Source organism: Oryzias latipes, chromosome 3, assembly GCF_053564925.1.
Source record: "Oryzias latipes strain Hd-rR chromosome 3, Olatipes_Hd-rR_3.1".
Classification (NCBI taxonomy): Eukaryota; Metazoa; Chordata; class Actinopteri; order Beloniformes; family Adrianichthyidae; genus Oryzias; species Oryzias latipes.
Window position 1 is genome coordinate 1,982,334 of NC_136239.1, and position 24,992 is coordinate 2,007,325.

Genomic DNA, 24,992 nt, shown 5'->3' on the forward strand with positions numbered 1-24,992 from the left:
GAGCAGGCTGGAGTGTGGCGCACGCAGCGCTTAAAGGGCTCTGCTCCACACAACCCTTCGCTTACGGCCATACCACCCTGAACACGCCCGATCTCGTCCGATCTCGGAAGCTAAGCAGGGTCGGGCCTGGTTAGTACTTGGATGGGAGACCGCCTGGGAATACCAGGTGCTGTAAGTTTTCCCGCTTTTGCTGGCATCCACCAAAGAGAAGGAAAATCACTCTCACACACACACACGGGTTTGGGTACTTTGGTTTCCTTGTCGTGCAAATGTGTCTTCCTCTTTTTTCTCTCTGACACGACCCTTCTGTGACACATACGGCCACCAGAGAGCGCACTTGCCAGGAAATCCAACACACAGCTTTGGGTTTCTTTTCTTTTCTTTTCTTTTCTTTTCTTTTCTTTTCTTTTCTTTTCTTTTCTTTTCTTTTCTTTTCTTTTCTTTTTCTTTTTTTTTTTTTTCTCTGACATGACCGTCCGGGCTTCTTCCAAACTCTTGAGCGAGCTTCAGAGCAGTAAGCACCGAGGTGCAATGCACAAGCCTGCACCCTCTAGAAACGCTGCAGTCTGGGTGACGAGGCCGCGCAGGTGTGTGTGTGCGCATCCAAGGCCTCTTTGACGCACCTGCCGTGGTGAAAGGTCACCGTTTTGGCTGCAGGTGGGTGTGTCCGCTCAGCAGGTGCACCAATCAGCGCCACAGAGTGAGTGGGTGAAGGGGGTGCTGGGAGCAGGCTGGAGTGTGGCGCACGCAGCGCTTAAAGGGCTCTGCTCCACACAACCCTTCGCTTACGGCCATACCACCCTGAACACGCCCGATCTCGTCCGATCTCGGAAGCTAAGCAGGGTCGGGCCTGGTTAGTACTTGGATGGGAGACCGCCTGGGAATACCAGGTGCTGTAAGTTTTCCCGCTTTTGCTGGCATCCACCAAAGAGAAGGAAAATCACTCTCACACACACACACGGGTTTGGGTACTTTGGTTTCCTTGTCGTGCAAATGTGTCTTCCTCTTTTTTCTCTCTGACACGACCCTTCTGTGACACATACGGCCACCAGAGAGCGCACTTGCCAGGAAATCAAACACACAGCTTTTCTTTTCTTTTCTTTTCTCTTCTTTTCTTTTTCTTTTTTTTTTTTTTTTTCTCTGACATGACCGTCCGGGCTTCTTCCAAACTCTTGAGCGAGCTTCAGAGCAGTCAGCACCGAGGTGCAAATGCACAAGCCTGCACCCTCTAGAAACGCTGCAGTCTGGGTGACGAGGCCGCGCAGGTGTGTGTGTGCGCATCCAAGGCCTCTTTGACGCACCTGCTGGGGTGAAAGGTCACCGTTTTGGCTGCAGGTGGGTGTGTCCGCTCAGCAGGTGCACCAATCAGCGCCACAGAGTGAGTGGGTGAAGGGGGTGCTGGGAGCAGGCTGGAGTGTGGCGCACGCAGCGCTTAAAGGGCTCTGCTCCACACAACCCTTCGCTTACGGCCATACCACCCTGAACACGCCCGATCTCGTCCGATCTCGGAAGCTAAGCAGGGTCGGGCCTGGTTAGTACTTGGATGGGAGACCGCCTGGGAATACCAGGTGCTGTAAGTTTTCCCGCTTTTGCTGGCATCCACCAAAGAGAAGGAAAATCACTCTCACACACACACACGGGTTTGGGTACTTTGGTTTCCTTGTCGTGCAAATGTGTCTTCCTCTTTTTTCTCTCTGACACGACCCTTCTGTGACACATACGGCCACCAGAGAGCGCACTTGCCAGGAAATCCAACACACAGCTTTGGGTTTCTTTTCTTTTCTTTTCTTTTCTTTTCTTTTCTTTTCTTTTCTTTTCTTTTCTTTTCTTTTCTTTTCTTTTTCTTTTTTTTTTTTTTCTCTGACATGACCGTCCGGGCTTCTTCCAAACTCTTGAGCGAGCTTCAGAGCAGTAAGCACCGAGGTGCAATGCACAAGCCTGCACCCTCTAGAAACGCTGCAGTCTGGGTGACGAGGCCGCGCAGGTGTGTGTGTGCGCATCCAAGGCCTCTTTGACGCACCTGCCGTGGTGAAAGGTCACCGTTTTGGCTGCAGGTGGGTGTGTCCGCTCAGCAGGTGCACCAATCAGCGCCACAGAGTGAGTGGGTGAAGGGGGTGCTGGGAGCAGGCTGGAGTGTGGCGCACGCAGCGCTTAAAGGGCTCTGCTCCACACAACCCTTCGCTTACGGCCATACCACCCTGAACACGCCCGATCTCGTCCGATCTCGGAAGCTAAGCAGGGTCGGGCCTGGTTAGTACTTGGATGGGAGACCGCCTGGGAATACCAGGTGCTGTAAGTTTTCCCGCTTTTGCTGGCATCCACCAAAGAGAAGGAAAATCACTCTCACACACACACACGGGTTTGGGTACTTTGGTTTCCTTGTCGTGCAAATGTGTCTTCCTCTTTTTTCTCTCTGACACGACCCTTCTGTGACACATACGGCCACCAGAGAGCGCACTTGCCAGGAAATCCAACACACAGCTTTGGGTTTCTTTTCTTTTCTTTTCTTTTCTTTTCTTTTCTTTCTTTTTTTTTTTTTTTTTTTCTCTGACATGACCGTCCGGGCTTCTTCCAAACTCTTGAGCGAGCTTCAGAGCAGTCAGCACCGAGGTGCAAATGCACAAGCCTGCACCCTCTAGAAACGCTGCAGTCTGGGTGACGAGGCCGCGCAGGTGTGTGTGTGCGCATCCAAGGCCTCTTTGACGCACCTGCTGGGGTGAAAGGTCACCGTTTTGGCTGCAGGTGGGTGTGTCCGCTCAGCAGGTGCACCAATCAGCGCCACAGAGTGAGTGGGTGAAGGGGGTGCTGGGAGCAGGCTGGAGTGTGGCGCACGCAGCGCTTAAAGGGCTCTGCTCCACACAACCCTTCGCTTACGGCCATACCACCCTGAACACGCCCGATCTCGTCCGATCTCGGAAGCTAAGCAGGGTCGGGCCTGGTTAGTACTTGGATGGGAGACCGCCTGGGAATACCAGGTGCTGTAAGTTTTCCCGCTTTTGCTGGCATCCACCAAAGAGAAGGAAAATCACTCTCACACACACACACGGGTTTGGGTACTTTGGTTTCCTTGTCGTGCAAATGTGTCTTCCTCTTTTTTCTCTCTGACACGACCCTTCTGTGACACATACGGCCACCAGAGAGCGCACTTGCCAGGAAATCCAACACACAGCTTTGGGTTTCTTTTCTTTTCTTTTCTTTTCTTTTCTTTTCTTTTCTTTTCTTTTCTTTTCTTTTCTTTTCTTTTCTTTTTCTTTTTTTTTTTTTTCTCTGACATGACCGTCCGGGCTTCTTCCAAACTCTTGAGCGAGCTTCAGAGCAGTAAGCACCGAGGTGCAATGCACAAGCCTGCACCCTCTAGAAACGCTGCAGTCTGGGTGACGAGGCCGCGCAGGTGTGTGTGTGCGCATCCAAGGCCTCTTTGACGCACCTGCCGTGGTGAAAGGTCACCGTTTTGGCTGCAGGTGGGTGTGTCCGCTCAGCAGGTGCACCAATCAGCGCCACAGAGTGAGTGGGTGAAGGGGGTGCTGGGAGCAGGCTGGAGTGTGGCGCACGCAGCGCTTAAAGGGCTCTGCTCCACACAACCCTTCGCTTACGGCCATACCACCCTGAACACGCCCGATCTCGTCCGATCTCGGAAGCTAAGCAGGGTCGGGCCTGGTTAGTACTTGGATGGGAGACCGCCTGGGAATACCAGGTGCTGTAAGTTTTCCCGCTTTTGCTGGCATCCACCAAAGAGAAGGAAAATCACTCTCACACACACACACGGGTTTGGGTACTTTGGTTTCCTTGTCGTGCAAATGTGTCTTCCTCTTTTTTCTCTCTGACACGACCCTTCTGTGACACATACGGCCACCAGAGAGCGCACTTGCCAGGAAATCCAACACACAGCTTTGGGTTTCTTTTCTTTTCTTTTCTTTTCTTTTCTTTTCTTTTCTTTTCTTTTCTTTTCTTTTCTTTTCTTTTCTTTTCTTTTCTTTTCTTTTTCTTTTTTTTTTTTTTCTCTGACATGACCGTCCGGGCTTCTTCCAAACTCTTGAGCGAGCTTCAGAGCAGTAAGCACCGAGGTGCAATGCACAAGCCTGCACCCTCTAGAAACGCTGCAGTCTGGGTGACGAGGCCGCGCAGGTGTGTGTGTGCGCATCCAAGGCCTCTTTGACGCACCTGCCGTGGTGAAAGGTCACCGTTTTGGCTGCAGGTGGGTGTGTCCGCTCAGCAGGTGCACCAATCAGCGCCACAGAGTGAGTGGGTGAAGGGGGTGCTGGGAGCAGGCTGGAGTGTGGCGCACGCAGCGCTTAAAGGGCTCTGCTCCACACAACCCTTCGCTTACGGCCATACCACCCTGAACACGCCCGATCTCGTCCGATCTCGGAAGCTAAGCAGGGTCGGGCCTGGTTAGTACTTGGATGGGAGACCGCCTGGGAATACCAGGTGCTGTAAGTTTTCCCGCTTTTGCTGGCATCCACCAAAGAGAAGGAAAATCACTCTCACACACACACACGGGTTTGGGTACTTTGGTTTCCTTGTCGTGCAAATGTGTCTTCCTCTTTTTTCTCTCTGACACGACCCTTCTGTGACACATACGGCCACCAGAGAGCGCACTTGCCAGGAAATCCAACACACAGCTTTGGGTTTCTTTTCTTTTCTTTTCTTTTCTTTTCTTTTCTTTTCTTTTCTTTTCTTTTCTTTTCTTTTCTTTTCTTTTCTTTTCTTTTTCTTTTTTTTTTTTTTCTCTGACATGACCGTCCGGGCTTCTTCCAAACTCTTGAGCGAGCTTCAGAGCAGTAAGCACCGAGGTGCAATGCACAAGCCTGCACCCTCTAGAAACGCTGCAGTCTGGGTGACGAGGCCGCGCAGGTGTGTGTGTGCGCATCCAAGGCCTCTTTGACGCACCTGCCGTGGTGAAAGGTCACCGTTTTGGCTGCAGGTGGGTGTGTCCGCTCAGCAGGTGCACCAATCAGCGCCACAGAGTGAGTGGGTGAAGGGGGTGCTGGGAGCAGGCTGGAGTGTGGCGCACGCAGCGCTTAAAGGGCTCTGCTCCACACAACCCTTCGCTTACGGCCATACCACCCTGAACACGCCCGATCTCGTCCGATCTCGGAAGCTAAGCAGGGTCGGGCCTGGTTAGTACTTGGATGGGAGACCGCCTGGGAATACCAGGTGCTGTAAGTTTTCCCGCTTTTGCTGGCATCCACCAAAGAGAAGGAAAATCACTCTCACACACACACACGGGTTTGGGTACTTTGGTTTCCTTGTCGTGCAAATGTGTCTTCCTCTTTTTTCTCTCTGACACGACCCTTCTGTGACACATACGGCCACCAGAGAGCGCACTTGCCAGGAAATCAAACACACAGCTTTTCTTTTCTTTTCTTTTCTCTTCTTTTCTTTTTCTTTTTTTTTTTTTTTTTCTCTGACATGACCGTCCGGGCTTCTTCCAAACTCTTGAGCGAGCTTCAGAGCAGTCAGCACCGAGGTGCAAATGCACAAGCCTGCACCCTCTAGAAACGCTGCAGTCTGGGTGACGAGGCCGCGCAGGTGTGTGTGTGCGCATCCAAGGCCTCTTTGACGCACCTGCCGTGGTGAAAGGTCACCGTTTTGGCTGCAGGTGGGTGTGTCCGCTCAGCAGGTGCACCAATCAGCGCCACAGAGTGAGTGGGTGAAGGGGGTGCTGGGAGCAGGCTGGAGTGTGGCGCACGCAGCGCTTAAAGGGCTCTGCTCCACACAACCCTTCGCTTACGGCCATACCACCCTGAACACGCCCGATCTCGTCCGATCTCGGAAGCTAAGCAGGGTCGGGCCTGGTTAGTACTTGGATGGGAGACCGCCTGGGAATACCAGGTGCTGTAAGTTTTCCCGCTTTTGCTGGCATCCACCAAAGAGAAGGAAAATCACTCTCACACACACACACGGGTTTGGGTACTTTGGTTTCCTTGTCGTGCAAATGTGTCTTCCTCTTTTTTCTCTCTGACACGACCCTTCTGTGACACATACGGCCACCAGAGAGCGCACTTGCCAGGAAATCCAACACACAGCTTTGGGTTTCTTTTCTTTTCTTTTCTTTTCTTTTCTTTTCTTTTCTTTTCTTTTCTTTTCTTTTCTTTTCTTTTCTTTTCTTTTCTTTTCTTTTTCTTTTTTTTTTTTTTCTCTGACATGACCGTCCGGGCTTCTTCCAAACTCTTGAGCGAGCTTCAGAGCAGTAAGCACCGAGGTGCAATGCACAAGCCTGCACCCTCTAGAAACGCTGCAGTCTGGGTGACGAGGCCGCGCAGGTGTGTGTGTGCGCATCCAAGGCCTCTTTGACGCACCTGCCGTGGTGAAAGGTCACCGTTTTGGCTGCAGGTGGGTGTGTCCGCTCAGCAGGTGCACCAATCAGCGCCACAGAGTGAGTGGGTGAAGGGGGTGCTGGGAGCAGGCTGGAGTGTGGCGCACGCAGCGCTTAAAGGGCTCTGCTCCACACAACCCTTCGCTTACGGCCATACCACCCTGAACACGCCCGATCTCGTCCGATCTCGGAAGCTAAGCAGGGTCGGGCCTGGTTAGTACTTGGATGGGAGACCGCCTGGGAATACCAGGTGCTGTAAGTTTTCCCGCTTTTGCTGGCATCCACCAAAGAGAAGGAAAATCACTCTCACACACACACACGGGTTTGGGTACTTTGGTTTCCTTGTCGTGCAAATGTGTCTTCCTCTTTTTTCTCTCTGACACGACCCTTCTGTGACACATACGGCCACCAGAGAGCGCACTTGCCAGGAAATCAAACACACAGCTTTTCTTTTCTTTTCTTTTCTCTTCTTTTCTTTTTCTTTTTTTTTTTTTTTTTCTCTGACATGACCGTCCGGGCTTCTTCCAAACTCTTGAGCGAGCTTCAGAGCAGTCAGCACCGAGGTGCAAATGCACAAGCCTGCACCCTCTAGAAACGCTGCAGTCTGGGTGACGAGGCCGCGCAGGTGTGTGTGTGCGCATCCAAGGCCTCTTTGACGCACCTGCTGGGGTGAAAGGTCACCGTTTTGGCTGCAGGTGGGTGTGTCCGCTCAGCAGGTGCACCAATCAGCGCCACAGAGTGAGTGGGTGAAGGGGGTGCTGGGAGCAGGCTGGAGTGTGGCGCACGCAGCGCTTAAAGGGCTCTGCTCCACACAACCCTTCGCTTACGGCCATACCACCCTGAACACGCCCGATCTCGTCCGATCTCGGAAGCTAAGCAGGGTCGGGCCTGGTTAGTACTTGGATGGGAGACCGCCTGGGAATACCAGGTGCTGTAAGTTTTCCCGCTTTTGCTGGCATCCACCAAAGAGAAGGAAAATCACTCTCACACACACACACGGGTTTGGGTACTTTGGTTTCCTTGTCGTGCAAATGTGTCTTCCTCTTTTTTCTCTCTGACACGACCCTTCTGTGACACATACGGCCACCAGAGAGCGCACTTGCCAGGAAATCCAACACACAGCTTTGGGTTTCTTTTCTTTTCTTTTCTTTTCTTTTCTTTTCTTTTCTTTTCTTTTCTTTTCTTTTCTTTTCTTTTCTTTTTCTTTTTTTTTTTTTTCTCTGACATGACCGTCCGGGCTTCTTCCAAACTCTTGAGCGAGCTTCAGAGCAGTAAGCACCGAGGTGCAATGCACAAGCCTGCACCCTCTAGAAACGCTGCAGTCTGGGTGACGAGGCCGCGCAGGTGTGTGTGTGCGCATCCAAGGCCTCTTTGACGCACCTGCCGTGGTGAAAGGTCACCGTTTTGGCTGCAGGTGGGTGTGTCCGCTCAGCAGGTGCACCAATCAGCGCCACAGAGTGAGTGGGTGAAGGGGGTGCTGGGAGCAGGCTGGAGTGTGGCGCACGCAGCGCTTAAAGGGCTCTGCTCCACACAACCCTTCGCTTACGGCCATACCACCCTGAACACGCCCGATCTCGTCCGATCTCGGAAGCTAAGCAGGGTCGGGCCTGGTTAGTACTTGGATGGGAGACCGCCTGGGAATACCAGGTGCTGTAAGTTTTCCCGCTTTTGCTGGCATCCACCAAAGAGAAGGAAAATCACTCTCACACACACACACGGGTTTGGGTACTTTGGTTTCCTTGTCGTGCAAATGTGTCTTCCTCTTTTTTCTCTCTGACACGACCCTTCTGTGACACATACGGCCACCAGAGAGCGCACTTGCCAGGAAATCCAACACACAGCTTTGGGTTTCTTTTCTTTTCTTTTCTTTTCTTTTCTTTTCTTTTCTTTTCTTTTCTTTTCTTTTCTTTTCTTTTCTTTTCTTTTCTTTTCTTTTTCTTTTTTTTTTTTTTCTCTGACATGACCGTCCGGGCTTCTTCCAAACTCTTGAGCGAGCTTCAGAGCAGTAAGCACCGAGGTGCAATGCACAAGCCTGCACCCTCTAGAAACGCTGCAGTCTGGGTGACGAGGCCGCGCAGGTGTGTGTGTGCGCATCCAAGGCCTCTTTGACGCACCTGCCGTGGTGAAAGGTCACCGTTTTGGCTGCAGGTGGGTGTGTCCGCTCAGCAGGTGCACCAATCAGCGCCACAGAGTGAGTGGGTGAAGGGGGTGCTGGGAGCAGGCTGGAGTGTGGCGCACGCAGCGCTTAAAGGGCTCTGCTCCACACAACCCTTCGCTTACGGCCATACCACCCTGAACACGCCCGATCTCGTCCGATCTCGGAAGCTAAGCAGGGTCGGGCCTGGTTAGTACTTGGATGGGAGACCGCCTGGGAATACCAGGTGCTGTAAGTTTTCCCGCTTTTGCTGGCATCCACCAAAGAGAAGGAAAATCACTCTCACACACACACACGGGTTTGGGTACTTTGGTTTCCTTGTCGTGCAAATGTGTCTTCCTCTTTTTTCTCTCTGACACGACCCTTCTGTGACACATACGGCCACCAGAGAGCGCACTTGCCAGGAAATCCAACACACAGCTTTGGGTTTCTTTTCTTTTCTTTTCTTTTCTTTTCTTTTCTTTTCTTTTCTTTTCTTTTCTTTTCTTTTCTTTTCTTTTCTTTTCTTTTTCTTTTTTTTTTTTTTCTCTGACATGACCGTCCGGGCTTCTTCCAAACTCTTGAGCGAGCTTCAGAGCAGTAAGCACCGAGGTGCAATGCACAAGCCTGCACCCTCTAGAAACGCTGCAGTCTGGGTGACGAGGCCGCGCAGGTGTGTGTGTGCGCATCCAAGGCCTCTTTGACGCACCTGCCGTGGTGAAAGGTCACCGTTTTGGCTGCAGGTGGGTGTGTCCGCTCAGCAGGTGCACCAATCAGCGCCACAGAGTGAGTGGGTGAAGGGGGTGCTGGGAGCAGGCTGGAGTGTGGCGCACGCAGCGCTTAAAGGGCTCTGCTCCACACAACCCTTCGCTTACGGCCATACCACCCTGAACACGCCCGATCTCGTCCGATCTCGGAAGCTAAGCAGGGTCGGGCCTGGTTAGTACTTGGATGGGAGACCGCCTGGGAATACCAGGTGCTGTAAGTTTTCCCGCTTTTGCTGGCATCCACCAAAGAGAAGGAAAATCACTCTCACACACACACACGGGTTTGGGTACTTTGGTTTCCTTGTCGTGCAAATGTGTCTTCCTCTTTTTTCTCTCTGACACGACCCTTCTGTGACACATACGGCCACCAGAGAGCGCACTTGCCAGGAAATCAAACACACAGCTTTTCTTTTCTTTTCTTTTCTCTTCTTTTCTTTTTCTTTTTTTTTTTTTTTTTCTCTGACATGACCGTCCGGGCTTCTTCCAAACTCTTGAGCGAGCTTCAGAGCAGTAAGCACCGAGGTGCAATGCACAAGCCTGCACCCTCTAGAAACGCTGCAGTCTGGGTGACGAGGCCGCGCAGGTGTGTGTGTGCGCATCCAAGGCCTCTTTGACGCACCTGCCGTGGTGAAAGGTCACCGTTTTGGCTGCAGGTGGGTGTGTCCGCTCAGCAGGTGCACCAATCAGCGCCACAGAGTGAGTGGGTGAAGGGGGTGCTGGGAGCAGGCTGGAGTGTGGCGCACGCAGCGCTTAAAGGGCTCTGCTCCACACAACCCTTCGCTTACGGCCATACCACCCTGAACACGCCCGATCTCGTCCGATCTCGGAAGCTAAGCAGGGTCGGGCCTGGTTAGTACTTGGATGGGAGACCGCCTGGGAATACCAGGTGCTGTAAGTTTTCCCGCTTTTGCTGGCATCCACCAAAGAGAAGGAAAATCACTCTCACACACACACACGGGTTTGGGTACTTTGGTTTCCTTGTCGTGCAAATGTGTCTTCCTCTTTTTTCTCTCTGACACGACCCTTCTGTGACACATACGGCCACCAGAGAGCGCACTTGCCAGGAAATCCAACACACAGCTTTGGGTTTCTTTTCTTTTCTTTTCTTTTCTTTTCTTTTCTTTTCTTTTCTTTTCTTTTCTTTTCTTTTCTTTTCTTTTCTTTTCTTTTCTTTTCTTTTTCTTTTTTTTTTTTTTCTCTGACATGACCGTCCGGGCTTCTTCCAAACTCTTGAGCGAGCTTCAGAGCAGTAAGCACCGAGGTGCAATGCACAAGCCTGCACCCTCTAGAAACGCTGCAGTCTGGGTGACGAGGCCGCGCAGGTGTGTGTGTGCGCATCCAAGGCCTCTTTGACGCACCTGCCGTGGTGAAAGGTCACCGTTTTGGCTGCAGGTGGGTGTGTCCGCTCAGCAGGTGCACCAATCAGCGCCACAGAGTGAGTGGGTGAAGGGGGTGCTGGGAGCAGGCTGGAGTGTGGCGCACGCAGCGCTTAAAGGGCTCTGCTCCACACAACCCTTCGCTTACGGCCATACCACCCTGAACACGCCCGATCTCGTCCGATCTCGGAAGCTAAGCAGGGTCGGGCCTGGTTAGTACTTGGATGGGAGACCGCCTGGGAATACCAGGTGCTGTAAGTTTTCCCGCTTTTGCTGGCATCCACCAAAGAGAAGGAAAATCACTCTCACACACACACACGGGTTTGGGTACTTTGGTTTCCTTGTCGTGCAAATGTGTCTTCCTCTTTTTTCTCTCTGACACGACCCTTCTGTGACACATACGGCCACCAGAGAGCGCACTTGCCAGGAAATCAAACACACAGCTTTTCTTTTCTTTTCTTTTCTCTTCTTTTCTTTTTCTTTTTTTTTTTTTTTTTCTCTGACATGACCGTCCGGGCTTCTTCCAAACTCTTGAGCGAGCTTCAGAGCAGTCAGCACCGAGGTGCAAATGCACAAGCCTGCACCCTCTAGAAACGCTGCAGTCTGGGTGACGAGGCCGCGCAGGTGTGTGTGTGCGCATCCAAGGCCTCTTTGACGCACCTGCTGGGGTGAAAGGTCACCGTTTTGGCTGCAGGTGGGTGTGTCCGCTCAGCAGGTGCACCAATCAGCGCCACAGAGTGAGTGGGTGAAGGGGGTGCTGGGAGCAGGCTGGAGTGTGGCGCACGCAGCGCTTAAAGGGCTCTGCTCCACACAACCCTTCGCTTACGGCCATACCACCCTGAACACGCCCGATCTCGTCCGATCTCGGAAGCTAAGCAGGGTCGGGCCTGGTTAGTACTTGGATGGGAGACCGCCTGGGAATACCAGGTGCTGTAAGTTTTCCCGCTTTTGCTGGCATCCACCAAAGAGAAGGAAAATCACTCTCACACACACACACGGGTTTGGGTACTTTGGTTTCCTTGTCGTGCAAATGTGTCTTCCTCTTTTTTCTCTCTGACACGACCCTTCTGTGACACATACGGCCACCAGAGAGCGCACTTGCCAGGAAATCCAACACACAGCTTTGGGTTTCTTTTCTTTTCTTTTCTTTTCTTTTCTTTTCTTTTCTTTTCTTTTCTTTTCTTTTCTTTTCTTTTCTTTTTCTTTTTTTTTTTTTTCTCTGACATGACCGTCCGGGCTTCTTCCAAACTCTTGAGCGAGCTTCAGAGCAGTAAGCACCGAGGTGCAATGCACAAGCCTGCACCCTCTAGAAACGCTGCAGTCTGGGTGACGAGGCCGCGCAGGTGTGTGTGTGCGCATCCAAGGCCTCTTTGACGCACCTGCCGTGGTGAAAGGTCACCGTTTTGGCTGCAGGTGGGTGTGTCCGCTCAGCAGGTGCACCAATCAGCGCCACAGAGTGAGTGGGTGAAGGGGGTGCTGGGAGCAGGCTGGAGTGTGGCGCACGCAGCGCTTAAAGGGCTCTGCTCCACACAACCCTTCGCTTACGGCCATACCACCCTGAACACGCCCGATCTCGTCCGATCTCGGAAGCTAAGCAGGGTCGGGCCTGGTTAGTACTTGGATGGGAGACCGCCTGGGAATACCAGGTGCTGTAAGTTTTCCCGCTTTTGCTGGCATCCACCAAAGAGAAGGAAAATCACTCTCACACACACACACGGGTTTGGGTACTTTGGTTTCCTTGTCGTGCAAATGTGTCTTCCTCTTTTTTCTCTCTGACACGACCCTTCTGTGACACATACGGCCACCAGAGAGCGCACTTGCCAGGAAATCAAACACACAGCTTTTCTTTTCTTTTCTTTTCTCTTCTTTTCTTTTTCTTTTTTTTTTTTTTTTTCTCTGACATGACCGTCCGGGCTTCTTCCAAACTCTTGAGCGAGCTTCAGAGCAGTCAGCACCGAGGTGCAAATGCACACGCCTGCACCCTCTAGAAACGCTGCAGTCTGGGTGACGAGGCCGCGCAGGTGTGTGTGTGCGCATCCAAGGCCTCTTTGACGCACCTGCTGGGGTGAAAGGTCACCGTTTTGGCTGCAGGTGGGTGTGTCCGCTCAGCAGGTGCACCAATCAGCGCCACAGAGTGAGTGGGTGAAGGGGGTGCTGGGAGCAGGCTGGAGTGTGGTGCACGCAGCGCTTAAAGGGCTCTGCTCCACACAACCCTTCGCTTACGGCCATACCACCCTGAACACGCCCGATCTCGTCCGATCTCGGAAGCTAAGCAGGGTCGGGCCTGGTTAGTACTTGGATGGGAGACCGCCTGGGAATACCAGGTGCTGTAAGTTTTCCCGCTTCTGCTGGCATCCACCAAAGAGAAGGAAAATCACTCTCACACACACACACGGGTTTGGGTACTTTGGTTTCCTTGTCGTGCAAATGTGTCTTCCTCTTTTTTCTCTCTGACACGACCCTTCTGTGACACATACGGCCACCAGAGAGCGCACTTGCCAGGAAATCCAACACACAGCTTTGGGTTTCTTTTCTTTTCTTTTCTTTTCTTTCTTTTTTTTTTTTTTTTTTTCTCTGACATGACCGTCCGGGCTTCTTCCAAACTCTTGAGCGAGCTTCAGAGCAGTCAGCACCGAGGTGCAAATGCACACGCCTGCACCCTCTAGAAACGCTGCAGTCTGGGTGACGAGGCCGCGCAGGTGTGTGTGTGCGCATCCAAGGCCTCTTTGACGCACCTGCTGGGGTGAAAGGTCACCGTTTTGGCTGCAGGTGGGTGTGTCCGCTCAGCAGGTGCACCAATCAGCGCCACAGAGTGAGTGGGTGAAGGGGGTGCTGGGAGCAGGCTGGAGTGTGGTGCACGCAGCGCTTAAAGGGCTCTGCTCCACACAACCCTTCGCTTACGGCCATACCACCCTGAACACGCCCGATCTCGTCCGATCTCGGAAGCTAAGCAGGGTCGGGCCTGGTTAGTACTTGGATGGGAGACCGCCTGGGAATACCAGGTGCTGTAAGTTTTCCCGCTTCTGCTGGCATCCACCAAAGAGAAGGAAAATCACTCTCACACACACACACGGGTTTGGGTACTTTGGTTTCCTTGTCGTGCAAATGTGTCTTCCTCTTTTTTCTCTCTGACACGACCCTTCTGTGACACATACGGCCACCAGAGAGCGCACTTGCCAGGAAATCCAACACACAGCTTTGGGTTTCTTTTCTTTTCTTTTCTTTTCTTTCTTTTTTTTTTTTTTTTTTTCTCTGACATGACCGTCCGGGCTTCTTCCAAACTCTTGAGCGAGCTTCAGAGCAGTCAGCACCGAGGTGCAAACGCACACGCCTGCACCCTCTAGAAACGCTGCAGTCTGGGTGACGAGGCCGCGCAGGTGTGTGTGTGCGCATCCAAGGCCTCTTTGACGCACCTGCTGGGGTGAAAGGTCACCGTTTTGGCTGCAGGTGGGTGTGTCCGCTCAGCAGGTGCACCAATCAGCGCCACAGAGTGAGTGGGTGAAGGGGGTGCTGGGAGCAGGCTGGAGTGTGGTGCACGCAGCGCTTAAAGGGCTCTGCTCCACACAACCCTTCGCTTACGGCCATACCACCCTGAACACGCCCGATCTCGTCCGATCTCGGAAGCTAAGCAGGGTCGGGCCTGGTTAGTACTTGGATGGGAGACCGCCTGGGAATACCAGGTGCTGTAAGTTTTCCCGCTTTTGCTGGCATCCACCAAAGAGAAGGAAAATCACTCTCACACACACACACGGGTTTGGGTACTTTGGTTTCCTTGTCGTGCAAATGTGTCTTCCTCTTTTTTCTCTCTGACACGACCCTTCTGTGACACATACGGCCACCAGAGAGCGCACTTGCCAGGAAATCCAACACACAGCTTTGGGTTTCTTTTCTTTTCTTTTCTTTTCTTTCTTTTTTTTTTTTTTTTTTTCTCTGACATGACCGTCCGGGCTTCTTCCAAACTCTTGAGCGAGCTTCAGAGCAGTCAGCACCGAGGTGCAAATGCACACGCCTGCACCCTCTAGAAACGCTGCAGTCTGGGTGACGAGGCCGCGCAGGTGTGTGTGTGCGCATCCAAGGCCTCTTTGACGCACCTGCTGGGGTGAAAGGTCACCGTTTTGGCTGCAGGTGGGTGTGTCCGCTCAGCAGGTGCACCAATCAGCGCCACAGAGTGAGTGGGTGAAGGGGGTGCTGGGAGCAGGCTGGAGTGTGGTGCACGCAGCGCTTAAAATGCTCTGCTCCACACAACCCTTCGCTTACGGCCATACCACCCTGAACACGCCCGATCTCGTCCGATCTCGGAAGCTAAGCAGGGTCGGGCCTGGTTAGTACTTGGATGGGAGACCGCCTGGGAATACCAGGTGCTGTAAGTTTTCCCGCTTTTGCTGGCATCCACCAAAGAGAAGGAAAATCACTCTCACACACACACACGGGTTTGGGTACTTTGGTTTCCTTGTCGTGCAAATGTGTCTTCCTCTTTTTTCTCTCTGACACGACCCTTCTGTGACACATACGGCCACCAGAGAGCGCACTTGCCAGGAAATCCAACACACAGCTTTGGGTTTCTTTTCTTTTCTTTTCTTTTCTTTTCTTTTCTTTCTTTTTTTTTTTTTTTTTTTTCTCTGACATGACCGTCCGGGCTTCTTCCAAACTCTTGAGCGAGCTTCAGAGCAGTCAGCACCGAGGTGCAAATGCACACGCCTGCACCCTCTAGAAACGCTGCAGTCTGGGTGACGAGGCCGCGCAGGTGTGTGTGTGCGCATCCAAGGCCTCTTTGACGCACCTGCTGGGGTGAAAGGTCACCGTTTTGGCTGCAGGTGGGTGTGTCCGCTCAGCAGGTGCACCAATCAGCGCCACAGAGTGAGTGGGTGAAGGGGGTGCTGGGAGCAGGCTGGAGTGTGGTGCACGCAGCGCTTAAAGGGCTCTGCTCCACACAACCCTTCGCTTACGGCCATACCACCCTGAACACGCCCGATCTCGTCCGATCTCGGAAGCTAAGCAGGGTCGGGCCTGGTTAGTACTTGGATGGGAGACCGCCTGGGAATACCAGGTGCTGTAAGTTTTCCCGCTTTTGCTGGCATCCACCAAAGAGAAGGAAAATCACTCTCACACACACACACGGGTTTGGGTACTTTGGTTTCCTTGTCGTGCAAATGTGTCTTCCTCTTTTTTCTCTCTGACACGACCCTTCTGTGACACATACGGCCACCAGAGAGCGCACTTGCCAGGAAATCCAACACACAGCTTTGGGTTTCTTTTCTTTTCTTTTCTTTTCTTTTCTTTTCTTTCTTTTTTTTTTTTTTTTTTTCTCTGACATGACCGTCCGGGCTTCTTCCAAACTCTTGAGCGAGCTTCAGAGCAGTCAGCACCGAGGTGCAAATGCACACGCCTGCACCCTCTAGAAACGCTGCAGTCTGGGTGACGAGGCCGCGCAGGTGTGTGTGTGCGCATCCAAGGCCTCTTTGACGCACCTGCTGGGGTGAAAGGTCACCGTTTTGGCTGCAGGTGGGTGTGTCCGCTCAGCAGGTGCACCAATCAGCGCCACAGAGTGAGTGGGTGAAGGGGGTGCTGGGAGCAGGCTGGAGTGTGGTGCACGCAGCGCTTAAAATGCTCTGCTCCACACAACCCTTCGCTTACGGCCATACCACCCTGAACACGCCCGATCTCGTCCGATCTCGGAAGCTAAGCAGGGTCGGGCCTGGTTAGTACTTGGATGGGAGACCGCCTGGGAATACCAGGTGCTGTAAGTTTTCCCGCTTTTGCTGGCATCCACCAAAGAGAAGGAAAATCACTCTCACACACACACACGGGTTTGGGTACTTTGGTTTCCTTGTCGTGCAAATGTGTCTTCCTCTTTTTTCTCTCTGACACGACCCTTCTGTGACACATACGGCCACCAGAGAGCGCACTTGCCAGGAAATCCAACACACAGCTTTGGGTTTCTTTTCTTTTCTTTTCTTTTCTTTTCTTTCTTTTTTTTTTTTTTTTTTTCTCTGACATGACCGTCCGGGCTTCTTCCAAACTCTTGAGCGAGCTTCAGAGCAGTCAGCACCGAGGTGCAAATGCACACGCCTGCACCCTCTAGAAACGCTGCAGTCTGGGTGACGAGGCCGCGCAGGTGTGTGTGTGCGCATCCAAGGCCTCTTTGACGCACCTGCTGGGGTGAAAGGTCACCGTTTTGGCTGCAGGTGGGTGTGTCCGCTCAGCAGGTGCACCAATCAGCGCCACAGAGTGAGTGGGTGAAGGGGGTGCTGGGAGCAGGCTGGAGTGTGGTGCACGCAGCGCTTAAAGGGCTCTGCTCCACACAACCCTTCGCTTACGGCCATACCACCCTGAACACGCCCGATCTCGTCCGATCTCGGAAGCTAAGCAGGGTCGGGCCTGGTTAGTACTTGGATGGGAGACCGCCTGGGAATACCAGGTGCTGTAAGTTTTCCCGCTTTTGCTGGCATCCACCAAAGAGAAGGAAAATCACTCTCACACACACACACGGGTTTGGGTACTTTGGTTTCCTTGTCGTGCAAATGTGTCTTCCTCTTTTTTCTCTCTGACACGACCCTTCTGTGACACATACGGCCACCAGAGAGCGCACTTGCCAGGAAATCCAACACACAGCTTTGGGTTTCTTTTCTTTTCTTTTCTTTTCTTTCTTTTTTTTTTTTTTTTTTTCTCTGACATGACCGTCCGGGCTTCTTCCAAACTCTTGAGCGAGCTTCAGAGCAGTCAGCACCGAGGTGCAAATGCACAAGCCTGCACCCTCTAGAAACGCTGCAGTCTGGGTGACGAGGCCGCGCAGGTGTGTGTGTGCGCATCCAAGGCCTCTTTCACGCACCTGCTGGGGTGAAAGGTCACCGTTTTGGCTGCAGGTGGGTGTGTCCGCTCAGCAGGTGCACCAATCAGCGCCACAGAGTGAGTGGGTGAAGGGGGTGCTGGGAGCAGGCTGGAGTGTGGTGCACGCAGCGCTTAAAGGGCTCTGCTCCACACAACCCTTCGCTTACGGCCATACCACCCTGAACACGCGTGTGCAGGGGGGTGTGGCTTTGTGGTTTGTATCTGGTGAGGTTTTCGGCGTCTGAGATTTCTCTCTCCTTGTTTCTCTCTTTTGTCTTTCTTTTTTGCTCCTTTCCTCTTTTTTTCCCTTGCTCCCCACAGTTTTAACTGCTGGGGAGCCTTAGACTTTTTTCTTCTTTTTTCTTCTCTTTTTTTTCTTTGGGTTTTGCCTTCTCTTTTATATGTGTTGGTGTCACTCACTGAGGTTTTCTTTCCGTATTTATGATGCCCCCGTGTTCTGAGCATGGCTTCAGAAGGGGGGCATTCTCTGGGTATTGGACAGAAATCTAATCCGGAGAAAAATGTACAGTTTGTCGGCGTGGCAGGTCCGGCGTCTGCAGGTGCAGCGGCAAGGCCTGCTTCAGTCACGGAGGGTGGTGTGAATAAGTCACTGGGTGTTAATGATGGCGAGTGTCCTAAAATTATTTATGATCGAGACTTGACAATTCACGTTGAATTATTGGGTGATGAACCTGTGTCGGTTAATGAGTTGATTAAGTACAGCCGGTTAATATGTGGGGGCGTGGTGGCGTGTCGGGCAGTGGGAAGCAAGCGCTACGAATTAACCTTCTCTAACGCTGTCGGGAGGGATAGACTGTTGGACGGTTTCAAAATAGGGAACACGACAGTTCAAGGTCGGAAAATTGCGAATGATGAGCTCGTTGTTTCATTTTTGGGACTGCCTGCTTATGTTACTGACGAGGAGATTTTGGCGAAATTAGAGGGGTGGAAAGTGTCTGCTGTGTCTCCCATTAAAAGGAGGATGTGGCCAGGAACCAGTGTGGCGGACGGGACTCGGTTTGTCAAAGTAAAATTTAATGACAGCGTTCAATCTCTGCCGTATTCCGCCAAATTTGACACGGTGACTGGACCAGAATTCTTTAGAGTAATTCACGACAAGCAGGTGAAGGTGTGCAGGATCTGTATCAGACCCGGACACATTGTCAGAGATTGCCCCGAATTTCTCTGTAACAAATGCGGGGTTCAGGGACATTACGCCAGGGAGTGCACGTCATCTGTTTCTAAATGCTCTGTGTGTCTGCATAGGATGACTGACTGTAGCTGCCTCGGTGGAAATGAGGGCGGGGAGGCCTCTGCTGAGAGTGAGGAACAGCTCAGTGATGAGTCAGATGAGGACGGCATGTCTGAAGAACAGGGGTCTGATGAGAGCGTGGAGGAGAGCAGCGCCATGTCTGAGGGACACCTGTCTGACTCTGAGCGTAATGCCCCAGTGTCTGCTGCTCCCTGCGGAGCGTCCAGCGCAGGAGGTCAATCCACTGTGGAGAAAGGGGTTCTCGGTCGGCAGGCGGCTGCGAGCAGCCAGGAGATGTCCCGGGGGGCGGGGGTTTCCAAGGGGCTCCTGCCGGCGAGCGCCGCTGTTCCCGTGAAGGGGGGCGAGCGGCACCAGAACGCTGCCGCTGCTTCTATCCGGGCGGGGGGGGCTCCAGCAGTGAGCCCTGCCTCGTTACTATCTGTTCCCGTGAAGGGGGGTGTGCAGCACCAGAACGCTGACGCTGCCCCTATCCGGGCGGGGGGGGCTCCCGCGGTGGGCCCTGCCTCGTTACTATCCGTTCCCGTGGGGGGGGGAGCTCAGCGCCGTGGCGCTGACTCTGCCCCTGTCCGGGCGAGAGAGGGTGTGAACCTCGTCTCGAAGGGGGTGTCTGTGGAGCGCAGCGCTTCGTCCTCTGCGCAGGGAGAGTCAGATCTCCGTGGCAGGGTGGCGGGCAGCGTGCGTGAGACACCTGTTTGTCTGGCCCAAAGACTGGATGGGGGAGCGAACAGTGGGCCTGGTGCATTAATTAAGGACATGGTGGATGAGGACATGGATGATGCTGCGATTGCATGGGCTCAGCGGAGGACACGGTCTCAGGTGAACAGGCTGAAGTCTAAGAAGAATCCTGCGTAATGTCCCTGTATACCGTAGAGGTGCGTTTTCTGTTGAATTTTAGAGGGGCGTGTTGTACAGACAGAGGGCTTGGATCGGTAATCTCGGAAATTGTTTTTGTTTTAGTTTTCTGTCGACCAAATTACCTGCGGTGGTGGGTTTCTTTTTGTAGGGGTTTGGGGTTTTTTGTTTTGTTTGTGAGATCCTACAGGTCTTGGCGTCAGAAAAGGAGTGTGGACGCTGATCCTACGGACTGGTGTACCGAAATGGTTTCCTGCAGCAAGAGGAACAGAATCTGTGGTCCCTGGGGCTGTGAGGAGACCTGAGGCCCGTATCCTACAGGTCGGGGTGGAAGAAGAGGCGTGGACACTGATCCTACCGAGTGGTGCATCGAGATGGTTCCTGCAGTGGAGAACAGCTTGGGGTCCATGGAGCTGTGAGCCACGCTGACGCCCAGGTGTGCTTTTGAGCGGTCCGTGGAGGAGGACTGGATGAGGGCCATTCATTTTTGGGATGCGGAGAAATGGAAGACGATGGACAGATGGGGGTAGTTTTATGAGAAGTTTGTACGGGCGTCTGTTGGCTCTTATGAGGATGGAATCAGGTGGACTTTGTAAAGTGTTTCTTGTGTTATAGAATATATGTGTATGTGAATGGTGGAGTGGAGTTCAGGTAGAATATTTACCTTATGTATGTTCTGTTTGTAGAGACGATGTAGTTTATTTTGTTTTTTGTCCTGGTTTCTCCATCTGTTTTGTTTGTAAGAATGACTCAATTATGTACAGATTTTTAATTTCCTTTATTAAAAAAGATAAAAAAAAAAAAAAAAAAACACGCCCGATCTCGTCCGATCTCGGAAGCTAAGCAGGGTCGGGCCTGGTTAGTACTTGGATGGGAGACCGCCTGGGAATACCAGGTGCTGTAAGTTTTCCCGCTTCTGCTGGCATCCACCAAAGAGAAGGAAAATCACTCTCACACACACACACGGGTTTGGGTACTTTGGTTTCCTTGTCGTGCAAATGTGTCTTCCTCTTTTTTCTCTCTGACACGACCCTTCTGTGACACATACGGCCACCAGAGAGCGCACTTGCCAGGAAATCCAACACACAGCTTTGGGTTTCTTTTCTTTTCTTTTCTTTTCTTTCTTTTTTTTTTTTTTTTTTTCTCTGACATGACCGTCCGGGCTTCTTCCAAACTCTTGAGCGAGCTTCAGAGCAGTCAGCACCGAGGTGCAAACGCACACGCCTGCACCCTCTAGAAACGCTGCAGTCTGGGTGACGAGGCCGCGCAGGTGTGTGTGTGCGCATCCAAGGCCTCTTTGACGCACCTGCTGGGGTGAAAGGTCACCGTTTTGGCTGCAGGTGGGTGTGTCCGCTCAGCAGGTGCACCAATCAGCGCCACAGAGTGAGTGGGTGAAGGGGGTGCTGGGAGCAGGCTGGAGTGTGGTGCACGCAGCGCTTAAAGGGCTCTGCTCCACACAACCCTTCGCTTACGGCCATACCACCCTGAACACGCCCGATCTCGTCCGATCTCGGAAGCTAAGCAGGGTCGGGCCTGGTTAGTACTTGGATGGGAGACCGCCTGGGAATACCAGGTGCTGTAAGTTTTCCCGCTTTTGCTGGCATCCACCAAAGAGAAGGAAAATCACTCTCACACACACACACGGGTTTGGGTACTTTGGTTTCCTTGTCGTGCAAATGTGTCTTCCTCTTTTTTCTCTCTGACACGACCCTTCTGTGACACATACGGCCACCAGAGAGCGCACTTGCCAGGAAATCCAACACACAGCTTTGGGTTTCTTTTCTTTTCTTTTCTTTTCTTTCTTTTTTTTTTTTTTTTTTTCTCTGACATGACCGTCCGGGCTTCTTCCAAACTCTTGAGCGAGCTTCAGAGCAGTCAGCACCGAGGTGCAAATGCACACGCCTGCACCCTCTAGAAACGCTGCAGTCTGGGTGACGAGGCCGCGCAGGTGTGTGTGTGCGCATCCAAGGCCTCTTTGACGCACCTGCTGGGGTGAAAGGTCACCGTTTTGGCTGCAGGTGGGTGTGTCCGCTCAGCAGGTGCACCAATCAGCGCCACAGAGTGAGTGGGTGAAGGGGGTGCTGGGAGCAGGCTGGAGTGTGGTGCACGCAGCGCTTAAAATGCTCTGCTCCACACAACCCTTCGCTTACGGCCATACCACCCTGAACACGCCCGATCTCGTCCGATCTCGGAAGCTAAGCAGGGTCGGGCCTGGTTAGTACTTGGATGGGAGACCGCCTGGGAATACCAGGTGCTGTAAGTTTTCCCGCTTTTGCTGGCATCCACCAAAGAGAAGGAAAATCACTCTCACACACACACACGGGTTTGGGTACTTTGGTTTCCTTGTCGTGCAAATGTGTCTTCCTCTTTTTTCTCTCTGACACGACCCTTCTGTGACACATACGGCCACCAGAGAGCGCACTTGCCAGGAAATCCAACACACAGCTTTGGGTTTCTTTTCTTTTCTTTTCTTTTCTTTTCTTTCTTTTTTTTTTTTTTTTTTTCTCTGACATGACCGTCCGGGCTTCTTCCAAACTCTTGAGCGAGCTTCAGAGCAGTCAGCACCGAGGTGCAAATGCACACGCCTGCACCCTCTAGAAACGCTGCAGTCTGGGTGACGAGGCCGCGCAGGTGTGTGTGTGCGCATCCAAGGCCTCTTTGACGCACCTGCTGGGGTGAAAGGTCACCGTTTTGGCTGCAGGTGGGTGTGTCCGCTCAGCAGGTGCACCAATCAGCGCCACAGAGTGAGTGGGTGAAGGGGGTGCTGGGAGCAGGCTGGAGTGTGGTGCACGCAGCGCTTAAAGGGCTCTGCTCCACACAACCCTTCGCTTACGGCCATACCACCCTGAACACGCCCGATCTCGTCCGATCTCGGAAGCTAAGCAGGGTCGGGCCTGGTTAGTACTTGGATGGGAGACCGCCTGGGAATACCAGGTGCTGTAAGTTTTCCCGCTTTTGCTGGCATCCACCAAAGAGAAGGAAAATCACTCTCACACACACACACGGGTTTGGGTACTTTGGTTTCCTTGTCGTGCAAATGTGTCTTCCTCTTTTTTCTCTCTGACACGACCCTTCTGTGACACATACGGCCACCAGAGAGCGCACTTGCCAGGAAATCCAACACACAGCTTTGGGTTTCTTTTCTTTTCTTTTCTTTTCTTTTCTTTTCTTTTCTTTTCTTTTCTTTCTTTTTTTTTTTTTTTTTTTCTCTGACATGACCGTCCGGGCTTCTTCCAAACTCTTGAGCGAGCTTCAGAGCAGTCAGCACCGAGGTGCAAATGCACACGCCTGCACCCTCTAGAAACGCTGCAGTCTGGGTGACGAGGCCGCGCAGGTGTGTGTGTGCGCATCCAAGGCCTCTTTGACGCACCTGCTGGGGTGAAAGGTCACCGTTTTGGCTGCAGGTGGGTGTGTCCGCTCAGCAGGTGCACCAATCAGCGCCACAGAGTGAGTGGGTGAAGGGGGTGCTGGGAGCAGGCTGGAGTGTGGTGCACGCAGCGCTTAAAGGGCTCTGCTCCACACAACCCTTCGCTTACGGCCATACCACCCTGAACACGCCCGATCTCGTCCGATCTCGGAAGCTAAGCAGGGTCGGGCCTGGTTAGTACTTGGATGGGAGACCGCCTGGGAATACCAGGTGCTGTAAGTTTTCCCGCTTCTGCTGGCATCCACCAAAGAGAAGGAAAATCACTCTCACACACACACACGGGTTTGGGTACTTTGGTTTCCTTGTCGTGCAAATGTGTCTTCCTCTTTTTTCTCTCTGACACGACCCTTCTGTGACACATACGGCCACCAGAGAGCGCACTTGCCAGGAAATCCAACACACAGCTTTGGGTTTCTTTTCTTTTCTTTTCTTTTCTTTCTTTTTTTTTTTTTTTTTTTCTCTGACATGACCGTCCGGGCTTCTTCCAAACTCTTGAGCGAGCTTCAGAGCAGTCAGCACCGAGGTGCAAACGCACACGCCTGCACCCTCTAGAAACGCTGCAGTCTGGGTGACGAGGCCGCGCAGGTGTGTGTGTGCGCATCCAAGGCCTCTTTGACGCACCTGCTGGGGTGAAAGGTCACCGTTTTGGCTGCAGGTGGGTGTGTCCGCTCAGCAGGTGCACCAATCAGCGCCACAGAGTGAGTGGGTGAAGGGGGTGCTGGGAGCAGGCTGGAGTGTGGTGCACGCAGCGCTTAAAGGGCTCTGCTCCACACAACCCTTCGCTTACGGCCATACCACCCTGAACACGCCCGATCTCGTCCGATCTCGGAAGCTAAGCAGGGTCGGGCCTGGTTAGTACTTGGATGGGAGACCGCCTGGGAATACCAGGTGCTGTAAGTTTTCCCGCTTTTGCTGGCATCCACCAAAGAGAAGGAAAATCACTCTCACACACACACACGGGTTTGGGTACTTTGGTTTCCTTGTCGTGCAAATGTGTCTTCCTCTTTTTTCTCTCTGACACGACCCTTCTGTGACACATACGGCCACCAGAGAGCGCACTTGCCAGGAAATCCAACACACAGCTTTGGGTTTCTTTTCTTTTCTTTTCTTTTCTTTTCTTTTCTTTCTTTTTTTTTTTTTTTTTTTCTCTGACATGACCGTCCGGGCTTCTTCCAAACTCTTGAGCGAGCTTCAGAGCAGTCAGCACCGAGGTGCAAATGCACACGCCTGCACCCTCTAGAAACGCTGCAGTCTGGGTGACGAGGCCGCGCAGGTGTGTGTGTGCGCATCCAAGGCCTCTTTGACGCACCTGCTGGGGTGAAAGGTCACCGTTTTGGCTGCAGGTGGGTGTGTCCGCTCAGCAGGTGCACCAATCAGCGCCACAGAGTGAGTGGGTGAAGGGGGTGCTGGGAGCAGGCTGGAGTGTGGTGCACGCAGCGCTTAAAGGGCTCTGCTCCACACAACCCTTCGCTTACGGCCATACCACCCTGAACACGCCCGATCTCGTCCGATCTCGGAAGCTAAGCAGGGTCGGGCCTGGTTAGTACTTGGATGGGAGACCGCCTGGGAATACCAGGTGCTGTAAGTTTTCCCGCTTTTGCTGGCATCCACCAAAGAGAAGGAAAATCACTCTCACACACACACACGGGTTTGGGTACTTTGGTTTCCTTGTCGTGCAAATGTGTCTTCCTCTTTTTTCTCTCTGACACGACCCTTCTGTGACACATACGGCCACCAGAGAGCGCACTTGCCAGGAAATCCAACACACAGCTTTGGGTTTCTTTTCTTTTCTTTTCTTTTCTTTCTTTTTTTTTTTTTTTTTTTCTCTGACATGACCGTCCGGGCTTCTTCCAAACTCTTGAGCGAGCTTCAGAGCAGTCAGCACCGAGGTGCAAATGCACACGCCTGCACCCTCTAGAAACGCTGCAGTCTGGGTGACGAGGCCGCGCAGGTGTGTGTGTGCGCATCCAAGGCCTCTTTGACGCACCTGCTGGGGTGAAAGGTCACCGTTTTGGC

At 52.7% G+C, this 24,992-nt stretch overlaps 1 protein-coding gene and 31 non-coding genes across 32 annotated transcripts in view; all 32 read left to right on the top strand.

Annotated features, from left to right (window-relative positions):
- LOC144990914 (uncharacterized) overlaps positions 1 to 24,992 on the top strand; it is a 236,496-nt gene that overhangs the window by 163,041 nt on the left and 48,463 nt on the right. The window lies entirely within an intron of this gene.
- LOC111947204 (5S ribosomal RNA) lies at positions 60 to 178 on the top strand. The gene has a single exon (XR_002873027.1). It is a non-coding gene; the product is annotated as a 5S ribosomal RNA (ribosomal RNA).
- LOC111947205 (5S ribosomal RNA) lies at positions 784 to 902 on the top strand. Its single transcript, XR_002873028.1, has one exon. It is a non-coding gene; the product is annotated as a 5S ribosomal RNA (ribosomal RNA).
- LOC111947207 (5S ribosomal RNA) lies at positions 1,462 to 1,580 on the top strand. The gene has a single exon (XR_002873030.1). It is a non-coding gene; the product is annotated as a 5S ribosomal RNA (ribosomal RNA).
- LOC111947208 (5S ribosomal RNA) lies at positions 2,181 to 2,299 on the top strand. The gene has a single exon (XR_002873031.1). It is a non-coding gene; the product is annotated as a 5S ribosomal RNA (ribosomal RNA).
- LOC111947209 (5S ribosomal RNA) lies at positions 2,869 to 2,987 on the top strand. The gene has a single exon (XR_002873032.1). It is a non-coding gene; the product is annotated as a 5S ribosomal RNA (ribosomal RNA).
- Positions 3,588 to 3,706, top strand: LOC111947210 (5S ribosomal RNA). Its single transcript, XR_002873033.1, has one exon. It is a non-coding gene; the product is annotated as a 5S ribosomal RNA (ribosomal RNA).
- On the top strand, positions 4,322 to 4,440 carry LOC111947211 (5S ribosomal RNA). The gene has a single exon (XR_002873034.1). It is a non-coding gene; the product is annotated as a 5S ribosomal RNA (ribosomal RNA).
- On the top strand, positions 5,051 to 5,169 carry LOC111947212 (5S ribosomal RNA). Its single transcript, XR_002873035.1, has one exon. It is a non-coding gene; the product is annotated as a 5S ribosomal RNA (ribosomal RNA).
- On the top strand, positions 5,729 to 5,847 carry LOC111947213 (5S ribosomal RNA). The gene has a single exon (XR_002873036.1). It is a non-coding gene; the product is annotated as a 5S ribosomal RNA (ribosomal RNA).
- LOC111947214 (5S ribosomal RNA) lies at positions 6,463 to 6,581 on the top strand. Its single transcript, XR_002873037.1, has one exon. It is a non-coding gene; the product is annotated as a 5S ribosomal RNA (ribosomal RNA).
- LOC111947215 (5S ribosomal RNA) lies at positions 7,141 to 7,259 on the top strand. Its single transcript, XR_002873038.1, has one exon. It is a non-coding gene; the product is annotated as a 5S ribosomal RNA (ribosomal RNA).
- LOC111947216 (5S ribosomal RNA) lies at positions 7,860 to 7,978 on the top strand. Its single transcript, XR_002873039.1, has one exon. It is a non-coding gene; the product is annotated as a 5S ribosomal RNA (ribosomal RNA).
- LOC111947218 (5S ribosomal RNA) lies at positions 8,594 to 8,712 on the top strand. The gene has a single exon (XR_002873041.1). It is a non-coding gene; the product is annotated as a 5S ribosomal RNA (ribosomal RNA).
- LOC111947219 (5S ribosomal RNA) lies at positions 9,323 to 9,441 on the top strand. Its single transcript, XR_002873042.1, has one exon. It is a non-coding gene; the product is annotated as a 5S ribosomal RNA (ribosomal RNA).
- LOC111947220 (5S ribosomal RNA) lies at positions 10,000 to 10,118 on the top strand. The gene has a single exon (XR_002873043.1). It is a non-coding gene; the product is annotated as a 5S ribosomal RNA (ribosomal RNA).
- Positions 10,739 to 10,857, top strand: LOC111947221 (5S ribosomal RNA). The gene has a single exon (XR_002873044.1). It is a non-coding gene; the product is annotated as a 5S ribosomal RNA (ribosomal RNA).
- LOC111947222 (5S ribosomal RNA) lies at positions 11,417 to 11,535 on the top strand. Its single transcript, XR_002873045.1, has one exon. It is a non-coding gene; the product is annotated as a 5S ribosomal RNA (ribosomal RNA).
- On the top strand, positions 12,136 to 12,254 carry LOC111947223 (5S ribosomal RNA). Its single transcript, XR_002873046.1, has one exon. It is a non-coding gene; the product is annotated as a 5S ribosomal RNA (ribosomal RNA).
- On the top strand, positions 12,814 to 12,932 carry LOC111947224 (5S ribosomal RNA). The gene has a single exon (XR_002873047.1). It is a non-coding gene; the product is annotated as a 5S ribosomal RNA (ribosomal RNA).
- On the top strand, positions 13,492 to 13,610 carry LOC111947225 (5S ribosomal RNA). The gene has a single exon (XR_002873048.1). It is a non-coding gene; the product is annotated as a 5S ribosomal RNA (ribosomal RNA).
- On the top strand, positions 14,170 to 14,288 carry LOC111947226 (5S ribosomal RNA). The gene has a single exon (XR_002873049.1). It is a non-coding gene; the product is annotated as a 5S ribosomal RNA (ribosomal RNA).
- On the top strand, positions 14,848 to 14,966 carry LOC111947227 (5S ribosomal RNA). Its single transcript, XR_002873050.1, has one exon. It is a non-coding gene; the product is annotated as a 5S ribosomal RNA (ribosomal RNA).
- Positions 15,537 to 15,655, top strand: LOC144991392 (5S ribosomal RNA). Its single transcript, XR_013655375.1, has one exon. It is a non-coding gene; the product is annotated as a 5S ribosomal RNA (ribosomal RNA).
- Positions 16,225 to 16,343, top strand: LOC144991393 (5S ribosomal RNA). Its single transcript, XR_013655376.1, has one exon. It is a non-coding gene; the product is annotated as a 5S ribosomal RNA (ribosomal RNA).
- LOC144991394 (5S ribosomal RNA) lies at positions 16,908 to 17,026 on the top strand. Its single transcript, XR_013655377.1, has one exon. It is a non-coding gene; the product is annotated as a 5S ribosomal RNA (ribosomal RNA).
- Positions 21,016 to 21,134, top strand: LOC111947232 (5S ribosomal RNA). The gene has a single exon (XR_002873055.1). It is a non-coding gene; the product is annotated as a 5S ribosomal RNA (ribosomal RNA).
- On the top strand, positions 21,694 to 21,812 carry LOC144991396 (5S ribosomal RNA). Its single transcript, XR_013655379.1, has one exon. It is a non-coding gene; the product is annotated as a 5S ribosomal RNA (ribosomal RNA).
- LOC111947234 (5S ribosomal RNA) lies at positions 22,377 to 22,495 on the top strand. Its single transcript, XR_002873057.1, has one exon. It is a non-coding gene; the product is annotated as a 5S ribosomal RNA (ribosomal RNA).
- Positions 23,080 to 23,198, top strand: LOC111947235 (5S ribosomal RNA). The gene has a single exon (XR_002873058.1). It is a non-coding gene; the product is annotated as a 5S ribosomal RNA (ribosomal RNA).
- LOC111947236 (5S ribosomal RNA) lies at positions 23,758 to 23,876 on the top strand. Its single transcript, XR_002873059.1, has one exon. It is a non-coding gene; the product is annotated as a 5S ribosomal RNA (ribosomal RNA).
- On the top strand, positions 24,446 to 24,564 carry LOC111947237 (5S ribosomal RNA). Its single transcript, XR_002873060.1, has one exon. It is a non-coding gene; the product is annotated as a 5S ribosomal RNA (ribosomal RNA).